Source organism: Sylvia atricapilla, chromosome W (genome assembly GCF_009819655.1).
Source record: "Sylvia atricapilla isolate bSylAtr1 chromosome W, bSylAtr1.pri, whole genome shotgun sequence".
NCBI classification, from domain to species: Eukaryota; Metazoa; Chordata; class Aves; order Passeriformes; family Sylviidae; genus Sylvia; species Sylvia atricapilla.
The window spans coordinates 11,206,259-11,223,519 of NC_089173.1; the positions used below are offsets into that span (position 1 = coordinate 11,206,259).

General features: G+C 44.9%; 1 pseudogene; it reads left to right on the plus strand.

Annotated features, from left to right (window-relative positions):
- Positions 1 to 2,693: 2,693 nt before the first annotated feature.
- Positions 2,694 to 16,894, plus strand: LOC136373411 (uncharacterized; annotated as a pseudogene).
- Positions 16,895 to 17,261: the final 367 nt, after the last annotated feature.

Here is a 17,261-nt window from a genome sequence, read left to right on the forward strand (position 1 = left end):
GCAAATTACTTAGAAGTGGTGACAGGCTAACAGGCAATTTAGCAGAGCAGGCCTGATTTTATGAGGCCTTTCTTTTATAATTCCTTTACCTGTCATGACATTTTCTGATATTATTTTTTAACTTATTAGGAACATTAACTTCATTTTACTTAAGGATTTTCTCTTTTTAATATGCATTTATCTGTATAGGATTTATGAAGTCAGACTGACATGTGGATTAGAAATTCTTTTATGGTGGCTCATATCTGAAGACTGTATGTATGTTCAGATTTCTACCTGCCAACACTTTGATACTGCTCTTTCTAATGGAGTTTGTAGTAATGGTGGGCACACTCCCAATGAAGTGTGTGCCACCCTGGTGCCTGACGCTCTCTGCTCCCTGTGTGCCGCCTTATTTTAGGAGCAGAAACAAAATCACTGTTAAATAAAGGCATGACAGTAAAACATGTGTTTCAGTGTAGCCAGGAACAACTTTTTCAGGCAGAACTTGAAGAGCTCTCAGCTTGTGCACACTGCCACATGTCCCCATACAGCTACAGAATGCGTTCAGGAGCACCGTGTGTCTGTCTGGATAACCCCATCCTTTGTTCAGCATACCCAAAGCTATGCCTATGGAAAAATGGAATACTGTAATAAATTAAGGAAACTTTTAAGGTCTACCATTCATAACTGCCGCTGGAAGCATTTATTAATATTTCAAGTCTTTATTCTAACACATTGTTGTGGTTTAGGGCAAATTTGGGAGAAAACCTCCAAATGGGGCCCTCTGGAAAGCAAACACAAACGCTCCCCCCCAATTGGTCCGGGAAAGAATTTCCTTGGAGAAAAGTGGAAAAGCAATTTATTTAACAAAGTGCCCACAAGCACAAAAAATGAACAATATGGAACAACAAAAACCTCTCATCGCTCTGAAGAGAGATGGCAAAATTGAGAAAGTCCTTGCCGTGAGTGTAGCTTGGCTCGCTCAGTCTCTTATCAGTCCCAGTCCCTCTGGCACGGGAAAATGCCCTCCTGGGCCCCAGTGGGCCACAGGTGTGAGATCCAGGTGCTCTTCTGGGTTTTCAGTCCAGGACAGGTTGAAACAGTCCCAAGAAAAAAAAACAAAAAACAAAAAACAAAAAACAAAAAACAAAAAACACCAACCCCCCCCCGAAGAAAAAAAAAAAAAAAAAAAAAAAAAAAAAAAACAAAAAAAAAAAAAAAAAAAAAAAAAAAAACCAGTCCAGGGAACTCCTCTGCCTCAGCTAGCTAAAATCTAACTAAAAGCAAAGGAGATCTCTGTCCCATTCTCTGTCTGTGCTTCGGACGAACACAGTCCAGGACCCCAAATGAGAGGAGTGAGTGCAGTTTCTGAAAACAAACTGCTCCCTTCTTCTTCCCCCCCTTTGCTCTCAGAACCAGTCTTAAAGGTACAGAACACAATACCGAACACAAACAGAACAGACGATTGGGGATACAAGTATCATAAAATCACTCTAGGACATTCTACCCCATATCCCCATATCGTCAACTTATTACCAAAACTAAATAAATTCTAATTCTACACACACATACATTATACATACATATGTATATGTATACAGCTATATACAAACAATAGCAGTGACATTCAGCAAACAATGATATTTACACATGGTTCTCACCCAACAATCAGATCTCCCTGAGGTACACATCGTGTTGTTCCATCTTTCTGCATTATCCACCATGTGCAATTTGGTCCCTGAGCAAAGACAATCCCATGGATGTGTTTGTACTCGATGCAGAATTGATACAAACTGTCTTCCCTAACAAACCGAAGACCCCAGACTCTGAAAGGAGACCCTGGCCTGGCTGAGGTGGAATGTTTGCCAAGTCTCGGAGGTCTGGTATGCATCTCCATGAGAACAGAGTGCCAGAACAATGGAACTGGTCACAGTGGACTGAGCCAAGGCTACTTGCCCAAACTGGTCCGCCAGTACCAGAGTACAGCACTGTGTGTACGGTGTGCAGCTTGTCCCTGAGCACCCAACCTCGATGCAGGTGGCTCTGGCTTTGGCTCTGTGACTCTCCTTTGTCCCAACCTTGATGCAGGTGGCTCCTGCTTTGGCTCTGGGCCCCTTGCTTTGCCTCAACACAGGTGGCTCCTGCTTTGGCTTTGTGCCACTCGCTTTGGTCCCCGCCTTGACCAACCTATAAAACCCTGGAGACCCCTGCTCACCTTTGTGTACACCCCACTGGAGAAGATCGCATCTATGGGCATCTCGGCCTCGAGGACTCGGCCCTCCATGTTGGTAGCTATAATCCCCTTACCCTCTTTTCTATTTTTCTTACTATTCTCTATTTTCTCTCCCACTATTGCATTTTGGTGGCACTAAATAAAGGTGCATTTTTTGTTGAATAAACTGAGTTGTCCCCTGCTGTGTCTTTTGCCCTCTGAGATCCTAAAACGAACCATCAGGTTTCCCACATATGTTTGCGGACCCTGACATAAATTGGCGTCACGGACAGGATCTTGATAGACAGAGGAGTTGTGGGTTTTATATAGTTTGTAACAGGGGAAGGACCCTCGTCTCAGCCACACCTAGCACGCCACTTCGGTGAGCGCTGTTAGAAAGCAAGGGGGGTGAGGGAAAATTCCCGCAAACTGTATACACCCAGGTGAAAACATTCCCTGTCATCAGGATGTCCTAAAAGATCTCATTGTGCAAAAGATGGGACTGTATTGTTTGTGTGTATGTGTTGTGGACTGCTTGGTGTAGTTGAGGAGACAACCGAGTTGTATGTAACTAAGGAGTGCCTCCCAAGCAGTTTTGGTCTCCTCACCCATTCCAGGGAAGCAAAGGGAAACACAGTTTTAGCTGTGCCAGTGTGTAACTTTAAGGATACCTCCCTGAGAGTGGTTATTGTCCCTTCACCAAAATGACTGAAAAACATAAGGATGCATTTTTTGCTTTGTTAGCAAAACATGGTGCTAGACCTTCTCCAGCTGGAGAAGGGTGGGCACAGAATAATTGGTTTAATTTTGAAAACATTGTAGATAGAATATATTCTTTGCAACATGATGCTAGATTTAAACTGGGCAGAAATACACCATTCTTTGCTCAGTTTTGGGGGCCTGTCTTTCGGCAGCCATAGAAACCCCTCTTAAACGGGTAAGTGAAGAAAAAGCAATAATGGACTCCCTGCAAAATTTGGTAGAAGCTCTGCAAAAACAATTGGAACAGGAAAGAAATCAGATTTATTTGTTGTAGTTTTCCCTTGCAGAAGAGCGAAGTAAAAACTTAAACCCCGTAGAAACACCTAAAGAAATAGAAGAAAGGGAGTCATACACTATCAAACAGATATATCCTCAGAAGGAATTGGTACACATGCAAAATTGTGGGGAACACTCTTGTTCCAACTTGAGACCTCTCATTAAAACAGAGTATAACTATATAAATGAAGAGGATCATGATCCCCACATAATCGCCAAAGAAATACCATACACAGCCACTGAATTAGCTAAAATAAAAAAGGAATACTCCCGCCTCCCTAGTGAATCAGAGACGGAATATGTTTTTAGAGTTTCACTCACTGGAGGTGACCAAATTAAATTAAGTGAACAAGAAGCAAGTGGCTATTGGGGACATGGAGTTTTCTTAACAACAGGAAATACACGTGCTCCATGGCCCCTGACACAGCGTGCAGCTTACTGGGCAGGGGGACTAAACCCCCTTGAAAGGGGCGACCCTCTGGCAATTGTCAGCACCTCAGACCAACTCCTAGACAACATCCACAAAGCTGCATGCTTGCAAATGATACATTGTAGGCGAGTCCGCGGACGGCTGGGACAAGGAATTCTGCCAACCTGTATATTCTAGAATATGTGGTTTTATTGCAAAGGTCGTGGGTAAAAAGGCCTTGCCTTCAGCCACCAGCCTCGGCTGAAGGGAAGTCCCAAAGAAAGAGGGAGAAAGAACAGCAGGGTGAGAGCTAAGTGAGAAGGGAGCGAGAAAGCAAAGTGGCAGGGGGAAGACAGCAGGAGAGAGCAAGAGTAGGGGGAAGAGGAAGGGTAAGAGCGAGCTAAGAGCAGCGGGAAGGAGAGGAGGAAGAGGTAAGAGAGCGAGGTCTTTGTTACAATACATTATATCTCCTTTTGTGATGAATATTCTAATTTTCAGTGACCAACCAACACAAGACACAAAATCCTATAGAATCTACATACAGCCTATAAAAACTACTATATTACCATACTGTGTTATATTTTAAACTCTAAAAACTACTCTTTAGACTTCTGTTTTGCTACATTGACCTTTGGATCCCTTAGCCAGCAGAAAGGTATTGTTCAATCAAAAGGGATTCTCCTTCAGCTAGCTAGACCATTGTTTTCAGGTTATATAGTAACTAAGACTCAGTATCCTACAACTCAAAGTAAGCTTTCCTTTGTATCCCGATTATAGGTTTCATATTTTCAGAATCTTTTGCTAACCAATCATATTTATAAGGTTTCCCTGATTCATCTTTCCCAACAATACATGAAAGAAAATTATTCTCTGGCTATGAGTCACCAATGCAACAGCCTGTCAAACCTGAAATTATGACCCCTTTGATTCGAGGTTTGCCAGAATCACTTAAACCAACAGCAATTCTCCTCCAAAAAACAGTAGCATCTATGACCTCGGTAGATAGGCTTGAAAGATTTCTTGGACATGCAAGTGATCAAACTAGTTCCACTGACTCCACTGACTCCTTGTCTTTTGCTACTCCTAGCACACAATCTAACAGCAGTCGCAAAGTTTGGACATGGAGTGAAGTAGCAGAGGAGTTAATCAGTTACAGCAGCAAATATGGACCGGTAAAACACTCAGAGGACAAACCCGAAAAACCCAGAGGAGTCAGGCACATTGCTTCCCCTAATGAAAAACCAGAAAGGGGAAAACAAATCTCTAGCTGACAGCAGTTGTGGTTGCTAGGGCTGAAAAGGGGAGTGCCACGAGAAGTAATGGACAAATTGCCTTATTATAAATTGGCCAAAATAATTCCTAATTGGCCCTGTCCCAAACCTATTGTATTAGATCCATCTGACCAACAACCCAGTGCACCTCCTCCGCCACCAGCCTTGGGTAATGAGGCACAACATTTGCTTACACAAGTTTTAAACAAAGAGACACAGCTGATTCCATCCCCCCTTCAGGGACGGTAAAATCCCCAACATCCTTTAAAGTAAAAACTCCGTTTCTTGACAGTGAGCGGAGAAACGGAGACTGGATGTTTTTGAGAAAGCTCATGAAAGACCCAAAAACAGGAGACCTATTGATTACAGCAATAGTTGGCCCCAAACAAATATTGATAACTCTTGTTGTGGACACAGGGGCCCAAATCAGTGCATTGAAAATTAAACATGCTCACAAGTGTGGAATTGTCCCCAGTAAAAAACAGTGCTGTGTTTTAAATGCCCTAGGAACTACAGAGCATATGAGTATTGCTCTAGTAAAAATCACATTGCCTGGGGAAGACAACTCAATAACTGTCAAAATGGTCATTGGAGATATTCCTGACAGCTTGTTAGGGATGGATGTACTCGCTGGGAGGCAATGGGAAGACACAGAAGGTTGTCTATGGTCTTTTGGAGCACCCCACCTTAACATCAGGCTGCTTCAAACAGCCCCTTCCCTACCATTTAGTAAAATCACTTCTGTAAAACAGTACCCTTTACCCTCAGGTGCTAAGGATGGTATCAAGCCAGTCATTCAGGAATTAAAAGATCAAGGAGTAGTTATCAACACTCACAGTCCTTTTAACTCACCAATCTGGCCAGTCAAAAACCCCAATGGAAAGTGGAGATTTACAGTTGGTTACAGACAGCTTAATGCCAACACAGACCCCCTTACAGCAGCGGTCCCAAATATAGCTGAATTAATAACATCAATTCAGGAAAAAGCCCACACTATCATGGCAACAATAGATATTAAAGACATGTTCTTTATGATACCCATACAAGAAGAAGATATGGACCATTTTTTCTTTACATGGGAGGGACAGCAATACACCTTCACACGCTTACCACAAGGGTACAAACATTCCCCCACTTTAGCCCACCATGCTTTAGCCCAAGAACTAGAAGAGATACACAAACCCGATACTGTAGCTGTTTACCAATACATAGATGATGTTTTGGTGGGAGGAGAGGAAAAAGAAATAGTGGGGGATGTCCGACAGAAAATAATTTCCCATTTAGAAAGCCTCGGTTTGCAGATCCCCTCAGAGAAAATACAAAAACCTTCCCAATAAGTGAAATTTTTAGGGATCTGGTGGAAAGGAGGAATGACATGTATCCCACCAGATACCCTAACTTCTCTAGATCAAATTAAAATGCCTGAATCTAGAAAAAAAACTAAAACAAGCTCTAGGACTATTGGTATTTTGGAGAAAACACATTCCAGATTTTTCAGTTATTGCTAGACCTCTTTATGATTTGTTGAGAAAGGGAGTAAAATGGGACTGGGGCCCTTATCAGGAGGAGGCATTACAATTATTGGTTTTTGAAGCCACAGCTCATCGGGCCCTAGGTCCTATTCATCCAACAGATCCTTTTCAGGTGGAATGGGGATTTGCTACCTCAGGATTGTCAGTACACATTTGGCAAAGGGGTCCGGAAGACCTGACCAGACCTGTTAGTTTTTATTCCCGTGGTTTCAGAGATGCTGAAAAGAGGTACACTACCTGGGAAAAAGGCTTGTTTGTTGTTACCCAAGCTCTCATAGAAGTAGAAAAAAATCACAAGAAAACAACCAATTGTGTTGAGAGGTCCCTTCAAAGTAAATAAAATAGTGATTACCGGGACTCCACCTCCTGAAGGGGTAGCACAACGAGCCTCAGTGAGAAAACGGTATGCACAAATAGAGCATTATAATAACATTTTTTCAATAACTGAAGGTACTGTGAAAAATCTGCCAATACAAGACACAGAGAATCTGAACAGCAGCAAAGGCAAACCTGCCTCAGTGATCAAAATAGCCCCTCCCTTTTCCCCTGAGCAAACAGCACATTCATGGTTTACTGATGCCTCAGCTAAACGTGAAGGAAAAGTGTGGAAATATAAAGCTGTAGCTTTACACACTTCATCCAGAAAGTGGATCATCACAGAGGGGGAAGGCAGTGCCCAAACTGGGGAACTTATAGCTGTTTAGAGTGTTTTTCAGAGGGAAGCACAGAACACCTCTCTTATTTGCATTTACACCGACTCCTATGCAGCATATAAGGGCTGTACTGAATGGCTGCCTTTTTTGGCAACAGAATAATTGGGAGGTTAACAGAATTCCAGTGTGGCAGAAAGAGAAGTGGCAAGAAATTTTACAAATTGCAAGTCAAGGAAATTTTGCTGTAGGGTGGGTAGCTTCTCACCAAACAGATGGTAATCCAGCAGGAGAATGGAACAACAGGGCTGATGAATTAGCAAAATTAAGTCCCTTAAAAAAGGATTAAATTACTGAAGATTGGGAGCACCTGTTAGGATGGCTGCATGTTAAAAGACAACACACAGGTGCAAAAGATCTATACAAAGAAGCTCATACCTGGGGTTGGCCCGTTACCAGAGAAATGTGTAAAACCTGTATTTCCAGCTTGTGAGCAGCATCGTAAACGGCTAGAAAGACATCCTTTAGAGGATGACCGACAGCATTTGAGGACAGGTAAAGGCTTATGGGATGCCTGGCAGGTAGATTACATTGGACCTTTTAAGCAATCAGGAGGAAAAAACTTTGTGTTAGTGGGAGTTGAGATTACATCCGGATTGGTTTAAGCTGAGGCCTTTAAATGAGCCACAGGGGAAAACACTGTCAAAGCTTTGCAAATATGGTTTGGGACTTTTCCAAAACCACAAGAAATCCAATCTGATAATGGGTCTCACTTCACTGCTAAAGTGGTCCAGGAATGGGCAAAAGGTGAAGAGATAAAATGGACTTTCCACACTCCCTATTACCCTCAAGCTAATTGAATTGTAGAAAGAACCAATGGCTTTTTAAAATGACTTCTGAAACCACAAGAGGGAGGCTGGGATGGCCGGTTGCATACAGCAGTGCAAAGTGTCAATGAAAGATGGGGGGTAAATGGATGTCCAAAAATCACTGCTTTTTGTCCAAATTCTTTAAGTAATTCCTTTATGAAGAGGATCAAATGACCCAAAGAATCCAGCCCATTACCTGGGACAACCTGTATTGGTAGATCTCCTGTCCTGGGTTGTAGTTTAGGGTGTATTCTATCACCATCTTCAGTTAATGGCCCATCAATGCCTTTTGCATGACTCAGAGATAACTCCCTCCGGGCGTTATCTCTCTCTTTAATGGGCCATCAAGGCTCTCTTCCATGACTCATCATCCCATTGTGAGATGCTCCGCCCATGGGGAAGAGCCAAGCATTCTCACCTGGATATAAGCTGGGATTTGGGACAGTAGAAGCAGCCCTCTCCCACTGGATTCCCAGAGGACTGGAGCTACCAGACCTTTCTACAAGATTTCTGTTTCAAGAAGACCACCTCGTCTGGACTGTTTCCATCACCCTGATCAGGTTGTATTCTGACTCTGTCACTGGTTTTTCTTTTTGTATTTATTTTATTTTATTCTATTTTATTTTCCTTTTCTTCTCATTAAATTTTATTTCTGACTTAGAGCCTCTTACTTGGTTTGTTTTTAAACCACAACATATTTTTGGCGCCCAACGTGCGGCAGAGGCAATAAGAAAAGTCAGAAATTACAATCTTATTAAGGACACCTGTCTGTTATAATACCCAACATGCTTACATGTGTCTTATACCTATCTCTCTATATTTTTCCAAACGTGGGGCACTATCTGCCGGCATTAATACTCCTGCATAGACCAGGATATGGTACTAAAATTGCTTTACTGGTCTATTATGTCCATTGCTTGATAAAATCTGAGGCAATGAACATTATTCAGAATATATACCCAGTTTTGTATTCTTGTTCTAGTCTAGGATGCTACGTCTGGAGCCTCAACAATCTCACCCAGCCCCTGTGGGGAGGAGTAAAAAATGATTTTTTCCAGCTTTTCAGGAAGGACACAGCAGTTTTTGAAAATATTGAGTACCCTCTGGATGCCAAGGACAGCATAATGTTCTTGTTAGTCTTGCTTGGTTTTCTCTGTACAGCCTGCACCATGCTTAGAATCAAAACACTGCATGGTGTGTTGGAGCATGTTCTTAAAGAAGTAGAAGAGGTAAAAAGAAGCAAAGCAATAACATCGACGACTACACAGACTGTTACAGAGGAGAAAGGAACCAAAAGTGCTGTCAGCATCTCCACACAAACTGTCACTGAACCGGAACAGCCTAAACCAGTAGCAGTTGCCACCACTCAGAAGAAGAAATCAAGGAGCAAATCAGTCCGCATAGCGACTGACGAGGATGGAGCAGGACCTTCGCACTCAGCTGAAGAGACAGAGACAGAGATCATCACCCGCTCTCTATCTCTGGGTGAGCTGCGTGACCTGCGAAGAAAATTCACCCGTCAGACCAACGAGTCTATCCTCACCTGGCTGCTCCGCATCTGGGATGCTGCAGCCAATGACACCATTCTGGATGGAACTGAAGCCAGGCAACTGGGATCACTGTCCCGCGATGTGGTCATTGACCAGGGAATTGGAAAAACCCAAGAAACTCTCAGCCTCTGGCAGCGACTGCTAACAAGTGTGAAAGACAGATACCTTTGTAAAGAAGACCTCCTAGTGCACCAAGGAAAATGGAACACAATAGAACAAGGTATCCGATGCCTAAGAGAATTGGCTGTGCTGGAGATCATTTTTGCAGAAGATGAGAGATTTCCTAAGAGCCCAGATGATGTCCAGTGCACATCACGGATGTGGTTGAGATTTGCACGGCTTGGACCAGAAATGTACTCACGTTACCTGGCAACACTGCAATGGAGAGAAGGTGAGGACAAGGTGGGTGTCCTGGCTAATAAACTAAGGATTTACGAGGACACTGTCACCGCCCCAGTTCGTGCCCATGTCTCATCTGTAGAAACAAGACTGGCTGAGCAAGTCAGGAACTTAATTAAAGAAGGCCATCAGAAACTGAAAAAAGAACTTAAGGAAGAAATTTACAATATTTCACCAGAGCCGACGAGAGTCTCTGCGATTAGGAGCAGGCGTCCCCCAGCCAGGGAGAGAGGATACACACCCCGAGGTAACCTTTAGTCTTTTCTTCGGGAGCATGGAGAAGATATGAAGAAGTAGGATGGAAAACCTACCTCCTCCTTAGCAGCCCGGGTACGTGAACTGAAAAGAAAAATGCCTACCACAAAAAGCTCATCTAGAATCAGTGTTGCTCCGGTCTCTCGTGCACAGAACTCCAGACGTTACAGGAATGATGATATGACTGATCCTCTTGAAAGAACCTCAGCAACTCATTTACAGGAAGAGAACAACGTATGCGATGACCAGGAATAGGGGGGCCCTGCCTCTAGCCAGGAAGAGGAAAGGGACAATCGGATCTACTGGACTGTGTGGATCCGATGGCCTGGCACATCTGACCCACAAAGATATACGGCATTAGTTGACACTGGGGCCCAATGTACCATGATGCCATCAAGGTATGTAGGAACAGAATCCATTTCTATTACAGGAGTAACAGGAGGGTCCCAGGAACTGACTGTATTAGAGGCCGAAGTGAGTTTAACTGGAAAAGAGTGGCAGAAACACCCTATCGCAACTGGCCCAGAGGCCCCATGCATCCTCGGCATAGACTATCTCAGGAATGGATATTTCAAAGATCCAAAAGGATATCGTTGGGCTTTTGGGATAGCCGCAGTGATGAAAGAAGGCATCAGACAATTGAATACCTTGCCTGGTCTCTCAAATAACCCCTCTGCTGTGGGACTGCTGAAAGTAGAAGAACAAGAAGTACCAATTGCCACAGCAACAGTACACCGTCGGCAATACCGCACAGACAGAGACTCTGTGATCCCCATACATGAGATGATCCGCAAACTGGAAAGCCAAGGGGTGGTCAGTAAGGCCCGTTCACCTTTCAACAGCCCGATTTGGCCGGTGCGTAAGTCCAGTGAAGAATGGAGACTGACGGTGGATTACCGTGGTCTGAATGAAGTCACGCCACCACTGAGCGCTGCTGTGCCAGACATGTTAGAGCTTCAGTACGAGCTGGAGTCCAAAGCAGCAAAGTGGTATGCAACCATTGATATCGCCAACGCCTTCTTCTCCATTCCTTTGGCAGCAGAGTGCAGACCTCAGTTTGCCTTCACCTGGAGGGGCGTGCAGTACACCTGGAACCGACTGCCCCAGGGGTGGAAACACAGCCCCACCATCTGCCATGGACTGATCCAGGCTGCACTAGAAAAGGGTGAGGCTCCAGAGCATCTGCAGTACATTGACAACATCATCATATGGGGAAATACACCAGAGGAGGTCTTCAAGAAAGGAGAAGAAATTATCCAAATTCTGCTGAAAGCTAGTTTTGCCATTAAAAGAAGCAAAGTTAAGGGACCAGCTCAAAAAATCCAGTTCTTGGGGGTCAAATGGCAGGATGGTCGTCGCCAAATCCCCACAGAGATAATCAACAAGATCACAGCCATGTCCGCACCTACCAACAAAAAAAAAACACAAGCTTTCCTAGGTGCCATAGGCTTTTAGAGGATGCACATTCCTGAATACAGTCAGATCGTGAGCCCTCTCTACTTGGTGACCCGCAAGAAGAATGATTTCCACTGGGGGCCTGAACAGCAACAAGCTTTTGTTCAGATCAAGCAAGAGATTGCTCATGCAGTAGCCCTGGGCCCCGTCAGGACGGAACCAGATGTAAGGAATGTGCTTTACTCCACAGCTAGAAACAATAGTTTGTCTTGGAGCCTTTGGCAGAAGGTGCCTGGGAAGACTCGAGGCCGACCATTGAGATTCTGGAGCAGAAGTTACAGAAGCTCCGAAGCCAACTACACTCCCACAGAGAAGGAGATCTTGGCTGCCTATGAAGGAGTTCAAGCCGCCTCAGAAGTGATTGGCACTAAAACACAGCTGCTTTTGGCACCCCAACTGCCAGTGCTGGGGTAGATGTTTAAGGGAAAGGTTCCTTCCACACATCATGCCACCGATACCACATGGAGCAAATGGATTACCCTCATTACACAGCGCGCCCGCATTAAAAACCCAAATCGCCCTGGGATTCTGGAAATTATAACGAACTGGCCGGAAGGGGAAACTTTTGGATTATCGTCTGAAAAAGAAGAAAAAAAAAGCAAGTAACACGCGCTGAGGAAGCCCCACCATATAATGAGCTACCGAAGACTGAAAGACGATATGCTCTGTTCACTGATGGCTCCTGCCGAATTGTAGGAGCTAACCGAAAATAAAAAACTGCAACATGGAGCCCCACACGACAAATTGCACAAGCTACCGAAGGACAAGGTAGATCGAGTCAAGTTGCAGAGCTTAAAGCTGTCCAGCTGGCTTTGGAAATTGCTGAACGAAAAAAGTGGCCGAGGCTTTATCTCTACACTGACTCATGGATGGTAGCTAATGCTCTGTAAAAATGGCTGAATCGCTGAAAAAAGGCCAATTAGCAGCGCAGAAGAAAACCCATCTGGGCCGCTGACATTTGGCAAGACATCGCCGCCCGAGTAGAGAGGCTGACCGTGAAAGTTCGACATGTGGATGCGCATATACCCAAAAGCCGGGCTAATAAGGAGCATCGCAACAACGAGCAGGTAGACAAAGCTGCCAAGGTGAAAATATCACAAGTAGATCTAGATTGGCAGCACAAAAAAAAATTATTCCTAGCTCGTTGAGCCCATGATGCCTCTGGTCATCAGGAAAGAGATGCAACATATCGATGGGCCCGTGACCGAAGAGTGGACCTTACTATGGACAGCATCTCACAGGTCATCCACAGCTGTAAAACCTGCGCTGCAATCAAACAGGCCAAGCGAATGAAGCCTCTGTGGTATAGTGGACAATGGCTGAAGTACAGGTACGGGGAAGCCCGGCAAATTGACTATATCACCCTTCCCCAAACACGCCAAGAAAAGCAGTACGTGCTGACCATGGTGGAAGTCACCACTGGATAGCTGGAAACCCACCCTGTGCCTCATACCACTGCCCAGAACACCATCCTGGGCCTTGAAAAACAAATCCTGTGAAAACACGGCACCCCTGAAAAAATTGAGTCGGACAATGGGACCCATTTCAAGAACAACCTTATAAACACCTGGGCTAGAGAACATGGTATTGAATGAATATACCACATTCCTTATCATGCACCAGCTGCCGGGAAAGTTGAACGATGCAATAGACTATTAAAGACTGCCCTGAAGGCACTTGGTGGGGGAACCTTCAAGAATTAAAAACTAAACTTAGCCAAAGCCACATGGATAGTTAACACCCGAGAATCTGTCAATCGAGGTGGTCCTGCCCAGTCTGAACCCTTACACACAGTGGATGAAGACAAAGTACCTGTGGTACACATAAAAGGCATTTTAAGAAAGAGTGTTTAGATTAATCCCACTTCAGGCAAAGGCAGACCCGTCCATAAGATTGTCTTTGCTCAAAAACCTGGCTACACTTGGTGGGTAATGCAAAAAAATAGAGAAACCCGTTGTGTACCACAGGAAGACTTAATTTTAAGTGAGAGCAGTGTGTAAGGTTTCATTCTGTATGTATATATACATTCATCTGTAAGAATGTATTGATTTAGGCATGTTGTAGATGGTAATAGAATAAGGGGTGGATTGTCCTGGGTTGTAGTTTAGAGTGTATTCTATCACCATCTTCAGTTAATGGCCCATCAATGCCTTTTGCATGACTCAGAGATAACTCCCTCCGGGCGTTATCTCTCTCTTTAATGGGCCATCAAGGCTCTCTTCCATGACTCATCATCCCATTGTGAGATGCTCCGCCCATGAGGAAGAGCCAAGCATTCTCACCTGGATATAAGCTGGGATTTGGGACAGTAGAAGCAGCCCTCTCCCACTAGATTCCCAGAGGACTGGAGCTACCAGACCTTTCTACAAGATTTCTGTTTCAAGAAAACCACCTCGTCTGGACTGTTTCCATCACCCTGATCAGGTTGTATTCTGACTCTGTCACTGGTTTTTCTTTTTTTATTTATTTTATTTTATTCTATTTTATTTTCCTTTTCTTCTCATTAAATTTTATTTCTGACTTAGAACCTCTTACTTGGTTTGTTTTTAAACCACAACATCTCCCCACGGTGGGAGAAGTACCACTTGTATTGAAAACTTCTCTGAATAAATTTGCATGGATAGAATCTGATGCCCTGGGAAAAGAACATCGGATAAATACCCACTGGATAATTCCATCATTCTAATGTCCTGCCCCTAGGTGGCCGATTTCACTGTTTTTGTTATTACAGGAGAACTCCGGGGGACACTTCAAGTGACATGAAAACCAAATACCCATGTTAATATTATCACTACTTTTCTGCATCCTGCCATACTCCCATGGCCAAAATCCGGCTGAGCGGCCGTGGTCTGAAGCCACCGTCAGGTACACCACTGCTCAAGGATCTTACCCTGGGAGTCATCGCCCAAACCTAGCTACCCTAGGAATGCATGACTCAGAGGTATACCGTCAAAATGAGTGGGGTTGGGACCGAAATGACTGGACCAGAATGCTGACTGGGACAATTGGTGAGGAAGTCAAGGTAGGATGCAGGAAAGTAGAAGGATTTTCCAATGAGAAAGTGTTGTGGTTTGAAAACAAACCAAGTGAGAGGCTCTGAGTCAGAAAATATGATTTAATGAGAAGAAAAAGGAAAAAAAAATAAAATAAATGCAACAATACAAAAAGAAAAAACCACTGACAGAGTCAGAATACAACCTGATCAGGGTGATGGAAGCAGTCCAGATGAGGAGGTCTTCCTGAAGCAGTGATCTTGTAGAAAGTTCTGGTAGCTCCAATCCTCTGGGAATCCAGTGGATAAGAGCTGCTTCTACTGTCCCAAATCCCAGCTTATATCCAGGTGAGAACGCTTGTCTCCTCCCCGTGGGCGGAGCATGATGAGTCATACAGGGGCTCCTTGATGGCCCATTAAAGAGAGATAACTCCTAGAGGGAGTTATCTATGAGTCATGCACAAGGCATTGATGGGCCATTAACTGAAGATGGTGATAGAATACATCCTAAACTACAACCCAGGACAGAGATAAGATAGGTGAGGGAGGAGATGAGAAGAAACAATTCCCAGGTGGCACTGGTACGAGTCACAGGCCCCAGAGTCAGAGCCCAACATTCCCCAGCTAGAGAGGGAGGGTACACCCCACGAGCTGAACTATGGTCCTTCCTGCGCCACCCTGGGGAAGACATGGGAAGGTGGGATGGGAAACCCACTTCTGTCCTGGCAGAATGGGTGTGTGAGTTCAAGGAGAAGAACACTCACAGAGAGGGTTCCACTAAAATGAAGGTAGCCTCAGCCTCCCATAACTGAGTCACCAAGTATTATAGAAGTGAGGAGAATATGTCAGATCCGCTTGAAAGAACCTCTACCATGTATGCCCAGAAAAGGAATAATAACCAGTGCTAGAGGGGCCCTGCCTCTAGCCAGGAAGAGGCACCAAAAACACCGTGTCTTTTGGACTGTGTGAATTCGATGGCCTGGCACATCAGAGCCACAGAAATATGAAACTTTGATACTGGGTCGAAGTGTTCCCTACTGCCATCAGGACATATGAGGGCAGAACCGATTTCCATTGCTGGAGTGACATGGTGATAACAGGAATTGACTCTGTTGGAAGCTGAGGTGAGCTTGAGTGGAAAGGACGAGCAGAAACATTCCACTGTGACCGGCCCAGAGGCCCTGTGTATTCTGAGCATAGAGTTCCTCAGGAATGGCTACTACAAAGACCCTAAGGGACTCAGATGGGCATTTGGGATAGCTGCTGTGGAAGTAGAGGGCATCAAGCAATTGAACACCTTGCCAGGACTTTCAGAGAACCCATCTACAGTAAGACTTCTGAAGGTAAAAGAACAACGGGTACCTGTTGCCATCTTGACAGTGCACCGCCGGCAGTATCGGACAAATTGAGATCCCCATCCACAAGATGATCCGTGAGCTGGAGAGCCAAGGGGTGGTCAGCAAAACCCACTCACCCTTCAACAGCCCCATCTGGCCTGTGCGCAAGTCTGACAGAGAATGGAGACTGACTGTGGACTATTGTGCCTTGAATGAAGTGACTCCACCATTGAGCGCTGCTGTGCCAGACATATTAGAGCTCCAGTATGAGCTGGAGTCCAAGGCAGCAAGGTGGTATGCCACTATTGACATTGCCAATGCATTTTTCTCCATTCCTTTGGCATCAGAATGCAGGCCTCAGTTTGCCTTCACATGGAGGGGAGTGCAGTACACCTGGAATGGATTGCCCCAGGGGTGGAAGCACAGTCCTTCCATCTGCCATGGACTGATTCAGACTGCACTAAAAAAGGGTGAGGCTCCAGAACATCTGCAGTACATATACGACATCATTTTGTGGGGGAACAGTGCAGCAGAAGTGTTTGAGAAAGGAGAGAAAATCATCCAGATTCTCCTGAAAGCCAGTTTTGCTATCAAGAAGAGCAAAGTTAAGGGACCTGTTCAAGAGATCCAGTTCCTAGGAGTAAAGTGGCAAGATGAATGGCATCAGATTCCCACCAATGTCATCAACAAGATCACTGCGATGTCTCCACTGACCAGCAAGAAGGAAACACAAGCTTTCCTAGGTGCCATAGGCTTTTGGAGAATGCACATTCCAGAGTACAGCCAGATTGTGAGCCCTCTCTATCTGGAAACCCGCAAGAAGAACGATTTCCACTGGGGCCCTGAACAGCAACACGCTTTTGCCCAGATCAAACAGGAGATTGCTCATGCAGTGGCCCTTGGCCCCATCAGGACTGGACCAGATGTGAAGAATGTGCTCTAATCTGCAGCCGGGAGCCATGATCTCTCCTGGAGCCTTTGGCAGAAGGTGCCTGGGGAGACTCGAGGCCGACCACGGGGATTCTGGAGTCGCAGCTACAGAGAGTCTAAAGCCAACTACACTCTCACAGAGAAGGAAATCTTGACCACCTATGTAGGAGTTCAAGCTGCCTCAGAGGTGATTGGCACAGAAGCACAACTCCTCCTGGCACCCCGACTACAGGTGCTGGGATGGATGTTTAAAGGAAAGGCTCCCTCTACCCACCATGCCACCAGTGCCACATGGAGTCAGTGGATTGGTCTCATCACACAGTGTGCCTATATTGGAAAACTGAATCTCCCTGGGATTTTGGAGATAATTCTAAATTGAC